Source organism: Mirounga angustirostris, unplaced genomic scaffold (assembly GCF_029215605.1).
Source record: "Mirounga angustirostris isolate CCGP_5_RB_7025 unplaced genomic scaffold, mMirAng1.0.hap1 SCAF_13, whole genome shotgun sequence".
NCBI classification, from domain to species: domain Eukaryota; kingdom Metazoa; phylum Chordata; class Mammalia; order Carnivora; family Phocidae; genus Mirounga; species Mirounga angustirostris.
The window spans coordinates 3292720-3306341 of NW_026991721.1; the positions used below are offsets into that span (position 1 = coordinate 3292720).

Here is a 13622-nt window from a genome sequence, read left to right on the forward strand (position 1 = left end):
AAGAGAAAACGATGTCTGAGAAGAACGGACTCCTTTTCCCCAGAAGTATTAATAAAATTTCACCTAGCCCAGGAAGCACCTGGAAGATTACTTTAACTCGATCAACCGAAAGCTTCTGTGGCTTGAATTCAGACAGGACAGAAGGCCCTCACAAGCCTGAAAACCTCCCATCTAGATCCGCACCACCCCCTCCCCAGCTCTGCTGGGCCTCGAGTCCAAATTCAAGGTGGTAGTGAGGGGTGCCTCACAGCGCTCTCAAGTTCCCAGATGGGACTGCTGTCGCCGTCACCTGAGCAGTCACCTGATCTTGGGTAAGGCAGAATCAACACTGTCCCCAAGGCCACCGCAAACCTTGCTCTGCTCTGTCTGGCTGTCCCAGGCACGGCAAGCATTTCCCAGATGTAACCCGCTTTTGACACGATTTTAGAGAACAAACAGACTAAACCCTCAGCCCTGGGAGGAGCAACCAGATACGCTCCGTCCCCGTGCGCCCACTTACAAATGCATGGGCAGCTGCCCGAAAGTTGATTCGCCCAGTCTGCCACTCTCAGTCAAGTGTGCCCCGTATGTCACCACACTAGAAAGGGGCCACCCAACTGTGGGACTTCAGCTGCCCATAGTTCAAGCCACTGAGGTTCCAACCACTGAGGACACGGTCACACAGAAGGGCAGGGTCTCCGGGGACGACCGTGAGGCTACGTTTCCCCCTCAGGCAAAGGTGAAAGAGGTCTTGCCCGTTGCTTTTGTAGACTCATCCGCAGAACACAGCAGAGCCCATCTCCAGTGGTCCTTCTGGAAGCCAGCCTCCTTCGAGGGCAAGGTGAGCACTAGCACCTGCTTCCTACCATCCTGCCTGGCAGCCCCTCCACCTTCCACAGCAAGACGCCAGACGGCTCCTCCCAGGACAGAGATGTTTCCTGTTCCTCCACTCCAGAGTTTTCTGGAACCTGTTGCTATTTCTAAACCGCAGGCAACACTGGAAACTGGACTGACTGACTTACTTAACTTACTTATTTCTAAGTAATCTCTACACCCAACGTGGGGCTCACAAGACCCCAAGATCAAGGGTCACATGCTCTTCTGATGGAGCCAGCCAGGCGTCCCTTGACTTTACTTTTTATTTATTTATTTATTTTTAAAGATTTTATTTATTTATTTGAGACAGAAAGAATGAGAGAGAGAGAGAGCGCACATGAGAGGGAGGAGGGTCAGAGGGAGAAGCAGGCTCCCTGCCGAGCAGGGAGCCTGATGCGGGACTCGATCCAGGGACTCCAGGATCATGACCTGAGCCGAAGGCAGTCGCTTAACCAACTGAGCCACCCAGGCGCCCTGACTTTACTTTTTAAACAACGCAATTTCCTCCCAGAAAAATATTGTCCCTATCTCTGCACACCCAAAGGGAGAACACCCACCCCTTTCCTTGCTCAGGGATCCACCCTGACAGTCCGAGGGGGAAGAAGATTAGGCTGCTCACGATGCACAAACCTTTCTTTCTGGCTGAAGATGAAAGGCTGCTCACGAATCTCTGTGGAAAGCCCAGTGATCCAGTGAGGAATTTCCAGGCATTTGGGAGTGGATTCTGTCTGCAAAAAGATGAAGAGTAGAAAGCTCAGACGGATGTCTACTGACAGGCAGTCTGGGCAAATCCCTGTACGCACAGGTCCTTTCAGGAAACTCTGACATCCTCCCACGGTTCACGAGGCTTTGTAAAGAAATCTGAAAGGAGGATGGCAAGATTTGCATCTTACTAACCTAAAAGCTCAATCGATTTTCAGACACATTGAGAAAATACAGAAAAGAGCAAGTTTCAAAAGGCTCATAGCTGTATAAAGTTTCTTCTTCGTGCAAACAGAAATTACTGCTGCAATCACTAGCAGACATCTTCTGTTGGCCATCATCCCGACGCGTCTCCGTTCTTTGCTCATTCTAAATTATGACTTTGCTAAAAATAATAAAATTCTATTACTGTGAGTTTAAAAAAATAACATAAGGAAAACTCTGAAGGGATCACGATGTGGCTGGGAGACAAAAGCCGCACAGTGACGGCTACCTGGATGAGAAGCGGGGTGACGCGGGGAGCAGCGCAGAACAGGCGGTGCTTCTAATGAGCGGATATGGTTACAGCACAGAGATCAAGACTCCACTTCCCTGGGCCACCGACGCACCACCTTCTCCCGAGGACGAGACAACAACCTCCACCGGCACTGTACTGCTAAACATTCAGAGCGGAGGAATCCGGTCCCCTCGCTCCCTAGGAACAAGCCAGTCACAAGCACGAGCCGCTTGCGTCAGCCTGCAGCCTTGGCACACATTAGGAACTGGAGGGATGGTGCTTTGCTAGCCTTCCCTACACTCAGTTTCCTACTGAGTTCCTGACCCAACTATTCACTCCTTCTCTCTCCTCAGTCCCCTCTGGAAACCCTAACTTCCTTCTGTAGGCTGCTTAGTATATGCTAGGGACTGAGGTTATTACTGTAATCAGCAAGCATCTATAAAAATCTACCCAAGGGCAGCTAGTGAGAGCCTCAAATCTACAATTTATTACCCCCTCAAAATTTTAAATTAAAAAAAAAAAATCACAAAGATAACTGAACATGTAAAAGCTTGGGTATGTTTTTGGACCCAAGGATAATGCCTTTGGCTCCCTACCTCACACCATATACAAAAATTAACCCCAAAGCAGGTCAAAGATCTCAAATCTAAGCTTAAACTATTAAACTCTCACAAGAAAACATAAGCACAGATTTTCATCACCTTCAATGTGGCAACCGCTCTTAGATGTGACACCAAAAGCACAAGCACGAAGAGGAAACGACAGATAAACTGGACAAAATCGCAAGCATTGTGCTTCAGAAGACACCGGCAAGAGACTCGGGGCAATTCCCAGATTGAGAGAAGCAATGTTTTCCGATCATATACCCAAAATAAAGAAAGAACTCTGACAACTCAACAATAAACAGGACAATTAACCACACTGTAAAACCAAGTGGAAAGGATCTGAACAGACATTTCCCCAAAGATGAATAAATGGCTACTAAGCTCACAAAAAGATACTAGGTATCACTAGCCATGAAGGGAATGCAAATCAAAACCATAAGTGAGCTACCACAACACTCATTCCGGGATGGCTAAAATAAAAAATCAGACGATAACAAGTTTGAGGAGGGTGTGGAGAAACCAGAACGGCCTCACAGGGCTGGTGTGAAGTAAAATGAGTAACAGTGTGGCAGGTCGTCAAGAAGTTAAACACAGTTACCACGTGGCCCAGCGATCCCCACCCACAGAGACAGACCCAAGAGAAAGGAAAATTTATGTCTGCACAAAACCTCACGCAGGAACGCTCCCAGCAGCATTATTCATTATGGCCAGAAAGCAGAAACAACGCAGATGCCAACGTGAGGCAGCAGGTACATGTGATCCCTTCACGCAGAGGACTGTTATTTGGCAACACCCAGGAGGGAAGGTCTGACGGCACGCCACAGCACGAGTGACTCCCGAAAACACGCTAAGGGAAAGAAGCCAGACACCAAACCCCAGGTATCATATAGTCCCATTTACATGAAATGTCCAGAATTGGCAAATCTAGAGAGACAAAAAGTAGATTTGTGGTTACCTAGTATTGGAAGGAGGTAACAGGGATCCTTTCTGAGGTGATAAAATTATTCTCAAATGGATTGTGATGATGATTGCACAACTGTGTGAATATACGACAAAATGACTGAACTGTACCCTTTAATTTTTTATTATTTTTTAAAGATTTTTTAAAAATGTATATATTAGAGAGAGAGAGTGAGAGAGAGAGCGCAAGAGGGGGTAGGGTCAGAGGGAGAAGCAGATTCCCCACCGAGCAGGGAGCCCAATGCGGGACTCGATCCCGGGACTCCGGGATCATGACCTGAGCCGAAGGCAGTCGCTTAACCAACTGAGCCACGCAGGCGCCCGAATTGTACCCTTTAAATGGGTGAATTATACGGTATGTGAATTGCATCTCAAATAAAATGTTAACAGAAAACACCCCTTACCATTAACAGACCTTCCTTGCAAACGTCACACGTACTCACTCATCAAGACCGCACAAGTGTGACGTCACTGGACGCTGCCATATAAACCGAGTGGAAAACTCTACAGGACAAGGTTCTAGATGATGGGACAGAATTAGCTTCCCATTAAGGTCATAATCGCCAGGGCAGCAGAGAAGCAGCGAGAACAAGGCCCAGAGGAGCCAAAACAGCTGCCCGGAGACCCACTCCTCCATGCCGCACTTCCGCTGAGAAAAGCCCCCTGGCGCCTGGGCATGCTTCCCCTGGGTCTGCTCAGAGCACCAGCCTGCACACCTGCAAACCTGAAAGACGAGGCCCGTGCTGGAGGCCATATCCGGCGGGGGCCCGGGGAACACACCAGGCAGTCCGGGTGCTCCCAATGACTCAGGCCCTCGACCACACCCTTTCCGAGCACCTACCTGGGCTGCCCCGCACCCAACAAAGATGAACCACCAATCAGAACCACTTAGAAGTGCTTTAAAGATAAGCCCATCAAAATGATCCACCCAAAAGTCAGAGGTAGGCACTGGGAGACAAAGTATCAAAAACAACCGGGCACCCCCTCCCTCTTTATTCTTACTCTGGAGAACCGGAAAGTGGCCTTTAGGGCTCTTCCTGCTCCTCGGGGATATGGGAGTGCTTTTCTGAGAGAGACAGGGCTGCCTCCACGCACCGGGGCAGTGACTCACCCCACGGTCAGAGAAGGGCAGGGACAGCAGGGGCCTGCCCAACGCACAGCCCTTCCCAGCCCTGGGCCCGCTGGGCCGGACCAGGCGGCCAGAACCCAGGGGGTTAACCCCCGACAGAGCACAGCGGGGGCCAAGTCGACGCAACCCAAATGGGGCGCTGGCGGGGCAGTCCCAGGGAGGGGAGCGCCCACTCGGGATGCCTCCAGAGCTGCCGTCAGCGGAAAATGGGATTCCTCCCCCAGAGGCCCCACTCGTCCACAGACTCCAGTCCGAGGAGGCCCTGTCCCCTCTTCTCCCAACCCTCCAGTGGGGCGATCGAGCTCCCGTAATATTCAAGAGATGGAAACACAACAAACAGCCCAAAAGAACCTTTCTGGTGACTCCCAACACACCCAGAGGAGGGACTGCTCCACATTTAGAGCCTCTCAACTAGCCGCAGTTGCGCGTGTCGCTGCATTCCAACTGACCTGATTGCAGAAGCTCCCGGTAGGTGCGGGCACCGGAAAACCCCGGCCCCCGGCCCCTCCCGCCCGACCCCGGCCCTTCCCCGGCCCCTCCCCGGCCCCGCGGCCCCTAGGACGCCGGCGGATCCCGCCAGGCGTAGACTCCCGGCCCCTCCCCGCCCGACCCGGACCCTTCCCCGGCCCCAGGCCTCTCCCCGCCAGACCCCGGCCCCTCGGACCCCGGCCCCTCCCCGCCCGACCCGGACCCTTCCCCGGCCCCAGGCCTCTCCCCGCCAGACCCCGGCCCCTCGGACCCCGGCCCCTCCCCGCCCGACCCGGACCCTTCCCCGACCCCAGGCCTCTCCCCGCCCGACCCCGGCCCCTCGGACCCCGGCCCTTCCCCGGCCCCTCGGACCCCAGCCGACCCCGCCCCGCGCAGACCCCCGGTCTTTCTCCCTCGGCTCTCACCGGCTCCCCCCTAGGGACCCAGGCACCCTGCACTCAGACGAGGACCCCTACCCCCGTCTGACCCTCCGGCCCCCCTTCCTCCCCGCAGCCCCAGCCTCTCCCTTCGGGGCCCGGAGCCCTCCTCTCGGAGCCCAGCGACCGGCCCGCGCCCCCCCCCCCGCCCGCGCCCTCGCCCGCGCCCTAAACCGCGAGCGGAAGAGCGGCGAGACCGCAGCGACCGCCGCTTCCTTCCCGTTCCGGGGCTGGCGGCGCCCAGGGCAGCCGGCAGGGGAGCGGGCCCCCGGCCCGGCACCCCCAAGAGGAAGCCGCGCTCGCTCACCGCAGCCTGGGGTCGGCCCGGCCCTGGCTCCGCCGCGCCCGCCGCTCCCGGGCGCCCGGCCCCACTTCCGGTTCCGCGCGGGGGGCGGGGCCGCATCCGGGTCCCGCCGAGGCCCCGCCCCAGGCCCTCCGGGTGGGCGGCTGGCCGCGGGCGCCTCCGGCCGGAGCCGCCTCCACCGCCCACGTGGCACGGGCTGCGCCCTCCGGTGGCGCAGGCGCGAGCTCCGCCCGGGTGCGGGCTGCGGAGCCGGCGTGGGAATGAAGTCAACGCCTTACGGAGTGAAGTGCGGGGGGCGCCCGCTCGGCCTGTGCTCCAGGGCAGCTGCTCCCAGGGGTGCTCCAGGATTCCTAGAACTGCCCCGGGTGAGAAAGGGAACATGAGCTAGGCAAGGTGGACTCGCAGGAGGTGGCTGTAATGGTCAGTCAGCTAGGGTGCTAGCCTCTTCATCATCCACCCATGCGACCATCGCTCCACCCACGCTCCATTCTTCCACCCACCCATCCACGCATCATCCATCCATCCATCCATCCATCTGCCCAACCTTCATCCATCACCCACATCTTCCATCCGTCCACCCATCGCTGCATCATCCACCCGTCTCCCTCCATCCATCCGCTCTTCATGCATCTACCCATCCATCAGACATCTCTCATCCATCCATCCACCCATCTATCCATCCAGAGAAGGCCATATATGTATCAAGAATAGATGGTCAGCAAAATAAATATGGACCTTGTTCTCAGGGACCTTCCAGCCTAGAAGGGAAGTCAGGCATAATCACACAGATAATGTAATTAGGAAACAAGATGAATGCTGTAAAGAAGTAAAAAGTGTTGTGAGGGGCGCCTGGGTGGCTCAGTCTGTTAAGCAACTGCCTTCGGCTCAGGTCATGATCTCGGGGTCCTGGGATCGAGTCCCACATCGGGCTCCCTGCTCTGCAGGGAGCCTGCTTCTCCTTCTCCCACTCCCCCTGCTTGTGTTCCCTCTCTCGCTGTGTCTCTCTCTGTCAAATAAATAAATAAAATCTTAAAAAAAAAAAAAGTGTTGTGAAATTGTACCGGGGAGAATGTGGGACCTTAACTCACCAGAGAAGGATTCTATGGGCAATTAACATTTGCACCAAGATCTGAAGGCCAAGTAGGAGTAAGGAGGTCAGGCGGGAAGAATTCTCCAGGCAGAGAAAACAGCATTTGCAAAGGCCCTGAGGCAGAAGAACTGAAGAAAGCTGGGTAGCAGAAGTAGGGTGATGAAGCAGGGCAGTGGGGGAAGATGGGGCCATGTCATGTAGAGGTTGGCAGGGCACAGCAAGGACCTTGATCTTTATTCTAAAATAAATGGGAGGTCCTTAGAGGAAGTTAAGCAGAGAAGAGACATCATAAAGTTTGAATTATAATGAGATCCCTCTGGCTGCTGTGTGGGGAATAGATGGGAAGACAGCCAGGTAGGAGCCTAGGACAGCCAGTTCAGGCAAACCTGTGGTAGCAGGTAAGATGGAGAGAAGCGAGTAGATACAAGAGACATTTAGAAAGTTAAATTGTCAGGTCTGAGGATGGATTAGGGGTGGGGAAGGAGATGTCAGGTGTCAAAGGATAATTTTAAAAAATAAAGTGATTTTCATACACATATACCGGTAAAGTGAACGCATGTCAAAGATTTTATGTAACCTAATAATGAACGAAGCAATAAGATGTTGCAGCTTATCGAAGGAGAAGCCAAGGGACTGCTGAAATGAATTCGCAAAAACCAGTCTATCCATAGGGCAATAGTCAACTGTATTTCACTACACTCAGCTAATTTGTGTATCTACAGACGAGAATTATTTGCATTGCTGTCTGTTTCCTTCCGAAGTATGATATAATGCAGGCAAAAACAAAGGCACACAGCCCATGGAGTCAAATGATTATCAGAGGCTCTGAGTTCTGTTGAAAGAATATCCAATAACCACTTTTGTCATTCTAAAGTCTGAAAGCTCTCCTTACAAAAGGACGGCCCTAGCCCCTGCATAGATGCTCAGACAAGGAAAACGGAGGGAGGTGAGGAGGGGGAAGACAGAGGCACCCAGCTGGAGGGGTCAGTCAGTATCCTGACTTGGTACATTTGAGGCACCATCAAGTTGAGGTGATGTCAGCGAGATGGCTCTTCAGCAGGGGCTTTAAAAGTAAGCAGGACAGGGGCGCCTGGGTGGCTCAGTTGGTTAAGCGACTGCCTTCGGCTCAGGTCATGATCCTGGAGTCCCAGGATCGAGTCCCGCATCGGGCTCCCTGCTCGGCAGGGAGTCTGCTTCTCCCTCTCCCACTCCCCGTTTGTGTTCCCTCTCTCGCTGTGTCTTTCTCTGTCAAATAAATAAATAAAATCTTAAAAAAAAAAAAAAAAGTAAGCAGGAGAAGGATGTAAAAAAAAAAGGTGGGAAAGGGGTCCCAGGAACAGGGAGAGGCACAGAGGTGGGAAAGAACCAGATATGCACGGGGAACAGCGGGGGTCAGAGAGAAAGAACTCAAGGGTTTTCCCGTCCATCATTACTACGCACAGTGCAGCGGTGTCTGGGTTGCTCCACGGACTAAAGGGAAAACTCCCTTTTGGTGGTGTCTTCCATAGAGGATTTTACTCCCTGAGGACAAGAGCGGGTACTCTGGCACAAAGGTTGTGGAGGTTGAGGACCTGACTACAATCCTCGCTTCGCCACCTACTAGCTGCATGACAGTGGACAGTCACTGTGCGTTTCCGTGCCGCAGTCTCCCCAGCTGTGCACCTAGCACCTGCATCCTGGAGTTGTACTATGGAGACCGAATGTCATTGTATGGGCCCCAGGCCGGGCATGCAGGGAGCGCCCAATAAGCGCGGGCCCTCAGGTGACAGTAACAGGGGGAGAAAGTTGGTGAGGCAGAGGAGATGGAGATCCGAGAGGCCGGCCAAGCACCCCGCCTCCTGAAGCCACACAGCAGGTGGGCAATTATCCAGAGCACCCTCGTTCACTAGGAAAGTCGTAGATTCTGCGCCTGGGTTTCCCAAACATTTCCCGCGCACCTTCCTGTCGTGCGACTTGCGGGAGGATCCTCACCTAGGGCCAGGGAACCGCCCCCGACCCAGGCCTCAGCCAATCAGCACGCCGCAATGCTCTGGCTCTGATTGGCTCAGGCGTGGGCACGTGCTCCAACCTGGCCCAATGGGACTTCGCCTAGGAATGCGGGAGCGCCCCAGAAGGGCGTTCCTCCGGAAGTGAGGGTCAGACGCGGGCAGCGTGGCGCCTGGCGGGCTTCGCGTCTGGACCGTGGCTGGTGCGTCTGCGCTGCGGCCGCGCCGTCCTTCTCCCGCAGCGCTGCGAGCCCGCGCGCTCCCGGTCCCCACCAGAGCCCGAGCGGGGGCCGAGGGCCCTCCCTGGGGGCGCGGGACGCGCGAGCCAGCGCGCACCTGCTGGGGCTGCCGCATGGGCTGGGACCAGGACCCGGAGGCTGGCTCTTAGTCGCGGCCACGAGGGAAGTGGAGGCGTGAGCCCGCCCGCACCCCTTCTGGCTGCGCTGGAGGACAAACCCTTCTTGCGCCTTCCAGCCTCGTGGCTGCGTCACGCCATTTGCCTCCGACCGGCTGCACGTGACCCCTGTGTCTGTCCCCGAAATCCCGCGGCCCCGCTCTTTTTTTTTAAATTTTTTTATTCTTATGTTAATCCCCATACACTGCATCATTAGTTTTAGATGAAGTGTTCCATGATGCATTGTTTGTGCACAACACCCAGTGCTCCATGCAGAACGTGCCCTCCTCAATACCCACCACCAGGCCAACCCAGCCTCCCACCCCCCTCGCCTCTAGAACCCTCAGTTTGTTTTTCAGAGTCCATCGTCTCTCATGGTTCGTCTACCCCTCCGATTTCCCCCGCTTCATTCTTCCCCTCCCGCTACCTTCTTCTTCTTTTTTTTTTTTCTTAACATATATTGCATTATTTGTTTCAGAGGTACAGATCTGAGATTCAACAGTCTTGCACAATTCACAGCGCTTACCAGAACACATACCCTCCCCAGTGTCTATCACCAGTCACCCCATCCCTCCCACCCCACCCCCCACTCCAGCCACCCTGTTTGTTTCCTGCGATTAAGAATTCCTCGTATCAGTGAGATCATATGATACATGTCTTTCTCTGTTTGACTTATTTCGCTCAGCATAATACCCTCCAGTTCCATCCACGTCGTTGCAAATGGCAAGATCTCATTCCTTTTGTAAATAAATAAAATCTTTAAAAAAAAAGGGGGGGGCACCTGGGTGGCTCAGTTGGTTAAGCCGCTGCCTTCGGCTCGGGTCATGATCACAGGGTCTTGGGATTGAGCCCCGCATCGGGCTCCCTGCTCAGCGGGGAGCCTGCTTCTCCCTCTCCCTCTGCCTGCCTCTCTGCGTACTTGTTTTCTCTCTATCTCTCTGTCAAATAAATAAATAAAATCTTAAAAAAAAAAAAAAAGATCTCATTCCTTTTGATGGCTGCATAATATTCCATTGTGTATATATACCACATCTTCTTTATTCATTCATCTGTCGATGGACATCTTCCACTGCCCCACTCTTAAAAGGAGAGGTGGGATTGCATTTAGGGCCCACTGGAATAATCCAGGATAAGCTCTTCCAGTCCTTACCGAATCCCTTCTTTGCCGTTTGAGGGAATATCCAGGTGCAAGGGATTACGACATGGACTTACCTTTTTTTTCCCCTAAAGATTTTGTTTATAAGTGATCTCTATACCCAAGGTGGGGCTTGAACTCACAAACCCGAGATCCGGAGTTGCATGCTCCAGGGACTGAGGGAACCAGGCGCCCTGGATTTACCTTTTTGGAGGCCACCATTCAGCCCACCACAAAGGCCCACGAAAATGTTTTGTTGTTGTTGTTGTTGTTTTAAAGATTTTTATTTATTTATTTGAGAGAGCGAGAGCAGGAACACAAGCAGGGGGATTGGGAGAGGGAGAAGCAGGCTTCCCGCCAAGCAGGGAGCCCGATGTGGGGCTCGATCCCAGGACCCTGGGATCATGACCCGAGCCGAAGGCAGACGCCCAACCGACTGAGCCAGCCAGGCGCCCCTCTTCAGCTTTTAAAAGCTGTGTTAAGTGGGTACAAATCCAAGATGATCATGGTGTCCCAGTCAAGTGTACCTTTTATGTCGTGGCCTTCTTCATTTTTTTTTTCTTTTTATTGATTTATCTGAGAGAGAGAGAGAGAGAGCACAAGCCGGGGGGAGAGGCAGAGGGAGAGGGAGAAGAAGACTCCCCGCTGAGCAGGGAGCTGATGCGGGTCTCGATCCCAGGACCCTGGGATCATGACCTGAGCCGAAGGCAGACGCCTAACGACTGAGCCACCCAGGCGCCCGAAAATGTTTTATTTTATTTTAAAGAGTTACTTGTTTGTGTACGAGTTAGAGTGGGGGGAGGGGCAAAGGGAGAGAAGCAGACCCCACTGAGCCAGAGCCCTAGCAGGTCTACCATCTCAGGACCCCCAAGATCATGACCTGAGCTGAAATCAAGAGTCAGACACTTAACTGACTGAGCCACCCAGGTGTCCTGAAAATGTTTTAAAACCAGAAGGAAAAAAATTGAACTTTTACGTTGAGGAAAACATACGTAGTTGCTGTATTCATTTTGATACCAATACATTTGTAAAAACATAATTTTCCCCCAGAGGAAGGAGTCTACAGTACGAAGTGCATAGGGTCCCTGAAAATCAGAGTTCCAACCAGCTCACAAGGAACCCAAATCTGACAGCAAAGTGATTAAAAAGAGTAAAAAGCCAGGTAATCGAAGGCTCCAAAAGGTGATTTCTTGTCTGAGTGACTGGGAAGGAGGAGGGTATTGTAGGCTAAGTAGGGAAATTAGAACCGGAGTAGGGGCCTGACATTTAGCAACAGCCTGGCTTTATCAGGCACCATTGTGAGATTTAAAAAATATATAGAAGGTGTTTCATCTTTTCCCCTCAAAACAGCTTTGTGAGTTGAAACTTATTTAAGAGCAGGCTTTTAAAAAATATTATTTATTTGAGTTGGGGAAGGCGGAGAGGGAGAGAGAGAATCTTAAGCAGACTCCATGCCCACCTTGAAGCTCAACACAGAGCTTGATCCCACAACCCTGAGATCATGACCTGAGCCGAAATCAAGAGTCGGACACTTAACTGACTGAGCCGCCTAGCCCCACAAGAGCAGTTTTATTGAGCTACAATTACATAAAATACACTCACTTAAAATGTATGATTAAATATTTTTTCATTGTTTTTACTTAAATTCCAGTTAACATACAGTGCAATACTAGTTTCAGGCGTATGATACACTGATTCAATAATTCCAGACATCACCTGGTGCTCATCACAAAGGTGCACACCTTCATCCCCATCTCCCACCTACCTCCACTCTGGTAACCATCAGTCTGTTCTCTATAGCTAAGAGTCTGTTTCTTTGTCTTTTTTCCCCCCTTTGCTCATTTGTTTTGTTTCTTAAATTCCACATCTGAGTGAGAGCATATGGTCATTGTCTTTCTCTGACTGACTCATTTCACTTAGCATAATACTTAGTTCCATCCATGTCGCTGCAAATGGCAAGATCTCATTTTTTAAAAAAGATTATTTATTTGAGAGAGAGCGAGCACAAGTCAGGGGAGCAGCAGAGGGAGAGGGAGAAGCAGACACCCTGCTGAGCAGGGAGCCTGACCCCGGGCTCAATCCCAGGCTCCCAGGATCATGGCCTGAGCTGAAGGCAGGCACTTAACCGCCTGACCCACCCAGGCACCCCAATCTCATTCTTTTTGATGGCTGCGTACTAGTCCATTGTACATACATGCCGTCTTAATCCATTCATCAGTCAGTGGACATTTGGGCTCTCTCCACAGTTTGGCGATTGTTGATAATGCTGCTATAAACATTGGGGTGCGTGTGCCCCTTCAAATCTGTATTTTTGTATCCTTTGGTTAAATACACAGTAGTGTGATTGCTGGGTCATAGGATAGTTCTATTTTTAACTTTTTGAGGAACCTCATGGGGAAAATGGGAAGTCTCCAGGAACCATGCTCCTGCGTCCACCCCTCTTTGCAAGGGGACTGTCCTGGTGTCTGGGTCCCAGAAAAGCGCAGAAGGGGTGGCTTACAAACAATAGAAGCTTTACTTCCCAGAGCTCTAGAGGCTGGAAGTCCAAGATCAAGGCGTCTACAGAATTGGTATCGGGAGAGCCGGCTTCCTCGTTCACAGACGGCCACCTTTCGGTGGGTCCTCCCATGACAGAAGGGGCAAGTGAGCTCTCTGGGGTCCCTTTTACAAGAGCAGTGGTGTGAGGTCCCCCCCCGCAGGACCTGAGCGCCTCCCAAAGGTCCCACCACCAAACACCGTCACATCGCGCATTAGGTTCAGTATATGAGTTTGGGGGGGACACAAGCGCACCCTCCGCAAGGGCAACCTAGCTGTGCTTCCCATCCAGAGACGGTTGGAGTCTGTCTCTCCAGCCTCTCGCGTCCTGGCCGGGCTCGTGACTTGTTCTCGTCAGTATGATGTGGCAGGAGATGACGTGGTGTGAGTTCTGTGGACAACGTCAAGGGGTCTGGCCCTGGGGCCCCCTTCGTTTCTGATCTTGTGCTCCTGGAGCCGGAGGCTGCGCTGATGTGAGGCAGCATGGTGGGGTGTGAGCGAGCCACGTGAGCGGGGACGCCCCCCCC

The 13622-nt window shown here is 52.8% G+C and overlaps 1 protein-coding gene across 5 annotated transcripts in view; it reads right to left on the reverse strand.

The window, feature by feature from the left end:
* Positions 1 to 6114, reverse strand: part of CTTN (cortactin) — a 32895-nt gene extending 26781 nt beyond the window's left edge. Inside the window, exons 1-2 of one of the 5 annotated variants that reach the window (XM_064576044.1) lie at positions 5960 to 6114; positions 1486 to 1583 (exon numbers count right to left, since the gene is read on the reverse strand). The gene's annotated coding sequence lies outside the window, so the exon portion shown is untranslated. The remainder of the gene's footprint in view (positions 1 to 1485; positions 1584 to 5959) is intronic. The other 4 variants (XM_064576045.1, XM_064576043.1, XM_064576042.1 and 1 more) reach the window with 4 other exon arrangements.
* Between the last annotated feature and the right edge of the window lie 7508 nt (positions 6115 to 13622).